Below are 4,536 nucleotides of genomic sequence, written 5' to 3'. Positions count from 1 at the left end.
CACACACACACACACACACACACACACACACACACACACACACACACTATTAATTAATTAATTAAGAGAGGACTGAGTGGCAGACTGAATGAAAAGGGGAAAGAAGGAAACCAGCTGAGTGGTTGACACAACTCTCTTGATCTCCTAAGATCTAAGTAGGCAGCGTCAGACTCCCATGGCACAGCGCTGCCCCTCCCCCCATAATGAACTGTAGTGCTAGGAACGATTACGTGCTGGATTGGCAGAAGCAATCAAGTGATCCTCCTGGAGGCAGCCCACTCACTGTTGCACGGCTGACGGAATGGGTGTATCTTGGGTTTGGGTAAGGCCCCAAGGGTTTTGCCTCAAGGAGGCTTATTTTTGCTATACTGTCTCTGGCATGGCCGAGACCCTCACTGCTTATTGCTTCACTTTGTTGGGCAGATTTCCTGCAGATTATCTTGAAGATATTTTTATTCAGGACATAGTGCCCTTTAAACGACTTAAAGATTTCATGACCCCTGATGATGATATTAAAGAATTTCTGACTCGATTCAAGTAATTTCAAGTAAAAATCCTCCCGCAGTGTAACAAAAACAGCTAGGAGCTCTGTGGACCTCCGTGTGGATTACACCAAGAAGGAAAACAAGATGGAAACAAATTAGGGATCAAGGAGATACATTCATTCTAGGTTTAGTCCAAGAATAAAGCCCAGGTGTACACCATGATAAGAAAGACCATATGAATATGGAAACAAAGAATAAATGGTTAGCTATACAAGACAAGTCAGACACCCGTTTCTTAGGAAAAAAAAATGACAAAACTTGCTTTGAACACATAATGTACATTTGAAATGAAAAGATAAGACTTCTGCTTTGAATTCATAATGATGTATATAGATAAAACCACTGCTTTAAACTTACAATAAACAAAGTACCTAGTTAGGTATTAGGATCAATAGTCCTACTGTAACTCCCCTTTTATGTAATGATTGTGTCTATTTTTGAATGATGTCATTTTTTTCCATATATAGAGAACCTTTGTATTAGATAGTATAAAAACCCAAGACAGAATTAAACAGTTGTTGAGGCTAACAAAAATGTGTCTGTCTGTTTATGTCTAATTGTCAGTATATATTGTCTATGTGTCTGTTTATGTTTATATTTGTATGTTTATGTATATGTGGATGAATGGTATCTTTGGGAGCTCTCTTGCTTTGTCTGTTGATTGTGTGCATGTGTGTGTGAGGTCATGTGTGTGTGCTTTGTCGGCCCAATGTGTGTATGTTTTTGCATGCTTCTAAGTTTAGGAAGTGATAAGCAGTCGGGAGGGTTTTGTCAGTCTTCATAATTAAGACTCTAGCATCCGGGAAGCCGCTGTTCACTGCTGAGCTGTTAAGTTAAAAGGAACCAACCTTTTACAACCCTTTTACAACCCCCTGTATTTATGCCAGGAAACTGTCAGGGCTGAGGCTGGCCGCTTGTACACCGCCTAAGTTAAAAGAACCACCTGGCTTAACTGATTAACACCCTCTGATGTTGAACAATAAAAGTTTTTAGCTGGAGAGCTGTTTTGGTGGCAGAGAAACCAGAAGGCCTGGAAAGCTCAATTGATAAAGCTTCAGACCTTGAATCTGAAAGCTCAGGGTTCAATTCCCTGTTACCTCTCTATTCCTGTCGTGACCAGTGGCCCCTGAGAGTTAAACTCTATATAGAGTTAAACTGTATATATAGAGAGAGCCCCAAATAGCAAGGCTACCAGCCTGGAAGATTAAGAGTTAAGGGATAGAGAGAACCACAAGCCACCAGCTGGTCATCGCCAACGCTGCTGCCCCTTGGTTTACTCTGTGTGCCAGAGCTAGTCTCTAGCACTGTATGGCCTCCAACCAGAAGCCAAAATAAATCCTTCCCGCATGGTGTTGCGTTTGCCAGTACTTGGTCACAGCGCTGAGAAGAGTAACTGCTACAGTTACTGCTGCGGGGGTGTAAACTTGGATGGTGCACTGGCTAGTTTTTGTCAACTTGACACAAACTAGATTCACCTGGGAAAGAGAGAATGTCAGCTGAGGAACTGTCTTCACCAAATTGGCCACGAGCATATTTATGGGAGATATAGGTATGTATATATATATACATTGATAAATGATTGATTCGGGAGGCCCAGCTGCTACGGATGGTGCCATCCTGGACAGGTGGGCTTGGGCAGGCAATGGAAGAAAGTGAGCTGAACAAGTCATGAGAAGAAGCCAGTAGGGAGCATTCCTCCATGGCCTCTGCTTCAGTTCCTGCCTCTAGGTTCTTGCCTTGAGTTTGTGCCTTCATTTCCCTCCACAATGGACCATAAGCTGTGAGATAAAATAAACGCTTTCCTCCCCAAGTCTCTTTTTGCCCATGGTGTTTATATCACAGCAACAGAAAAAAAAAATCAGGTCTCTTGAGAAAAAGACTGGAAGAATATTTTGGGTTGAGTCTAAAAGGTTCCCCACAGGCTCGTGTGTTTGAACACTTGGTCTCCAGCTGGTGGTGCTTTAGGGAGATTTTGTGGAGCTTCTGGGATTCAGCAGCCTGGTTAAAAGTAGTCACTCGGGATGGCCTTGAAACAGCTGCAGATTTCTGATCCTTGTCTGAGCTTTTTCTTCCCCATTCACCAAGACCTTAGGAAGCCTCTGAGATGCACTTCAGCCACCATGAAGCTGCTCCACCGTGCTCTCCCTCCATGATGGGCTAGTGGGTTCTGCTGGGTACTTTATTCCAATGATGAGACATAACTAAGACAAAGCGTGACTAGCAAGGTTGAAAATTATATTAAGGGAGTTACTGCCTTTACAACAGGAAACTTTTGATTGTTGGATATTTAATAGATAACAGACAACAATATCATGTTAGTTTTTTTCAACTTTGATGATTCTTTTTGACTTTTACATCACGAACCCCAATCTCACTCATTTCCCTATCCCTTTGTATCCACCCTTCATTCTTGTAACCTCCCCCCCAAAGAAAATAAAAAATTAAAATTAAAATTAAAAAATAAACAAACAAAACCCATCTCCTTGCAGAAGCTGTGGTGTGTCACGGTGTCCCACAGTCTACCCTTTGTCCACACATCTTTACTTGCAAATGTTCATTGCACTGAGTCATTGGACTGGTTCGAGGCCTCTGGGTTCTGCTACACCACCAATACTGGATCCTCACTGGGACTCCTCTCAGATATCCTGTTGTTGCCCTGTGTCATGGCCATCCCATGGCTTTGGATCTGCAGGACTGGTCCCTTTAGGCACTCTAACAGATGGGGTAGATGTTGGGGTGGGCCAACTCAGAGCCCTGGAGCTGGGCCTGGGTGATAGCTGAGTTGGTCAGTCTGCCAACTCTCCTGCATCTGTACCACCAGTGTGAGCTCTCCAGCGCTGCCCCAGCTCGCTCACACAATGCCATAGTCGGCAACAGGCAGGGCCAGCTTTCTTGCTCTCCTGAGTGCTGGCAAGGGGCAGGGCCAACTCTGCACAGCCCCTGGACATCAACCTGGTCCCAGATGGGAGTTCAGACCAGGGACATCCACATGGCCTTTGGTAGTAATATGAGCTACGGACATTGACACAGACCTCTGGGTATCTTCCCTAGTGTTAAATTTTACCTGTTTTACTTGTTTGTGTAAGATATCATCTTCTCATTAGGGGAGAGACAGGAATGATTTAAGGGAAGTTTCTGCAGTTTGCTCTCAACTAAGTGTGTGTGTGTGTGTGAGAGAGAGAGAGAAAGAGAGAGAGAGAGAGAGAGAATAGCAACATATTAATAATTAAGGATTTATGAATAAACATATTTCAAATTTTTCAAAATGAAATTTTGGGAGAAACGTGACTACTTGATGATCCAGTATTTCCAATTGTTCATTTGTTCTTTTTTCTTTCTTTGTTGCTGTTCTGGGCAAGGAGTGTTTGTCTGCTTCCTCTGTTACTCTAAGCTTATTTGTCACTCTCTTGGGCTATATTTTTTGGTGACATGCTTTTTTGTGTGCAGTGCCCAGGACTGAACTCCGAGCTCCCCAGGGGCCATGGCTTTGCCTTGTAAATTTTATTTCCAGCTGAAGACTCACACAGAAGCTTTTCCTCATTATGCAGAAGAGAAGTTTGGAATGATTGAAGCTGGCGCTCTTTTGCCACTGCTCTCGGGCTCAGACCTACTAGCATCTGGAGAGCTTCAGCAGCACCCACGTCTCTGCCATCCTGGGCCATCTCAACCTCTGCCTCTGTGTTTGTCTCCTGGCAGGGACAATACTGAGGTACCTCTGTCCTCAGATAGCCAAGACATTTAGCAGCCTCTCAGATAATTAAGAAAGTTCTAATGCAGGCCCCATGGGGGTTAGTCAGGGCCGCTGAAGGGATTAGTGAATTCTTGTGAAGTGGATAAGGCTGTGGCTGTGACCTGGATAACTTGCCACTCTTCCTCTCCCCTCCCCACTGGAATGTGCTGGGTAACTGCCCAGGACCCTGTGGCAGAAGGGCCAGTGCCGTGCCAGTCTCTGCTTTTGTTGGACTTTCTGCCACCATGAAGCCTGCTGGGG

Source organism: Psammomys obesus, unplaced genomic scaffold, assembly GCF_907164565.1.
Source record: "Psammomys obesus unplaced genomic scaffold, mPsaObe1.curated_primary_1811, whole genome shotgun sequence".
In the NCBI taxonomy this organism is placed as follows: domain Eukaryota; kingdom Metazoa; phylum Chordata; class Mammalia; order Rodentia; family Muridae; genus Psammomys; species Psammomys obesus.
Note: the sequence above shows the minus strand (reverse complement) of the source record.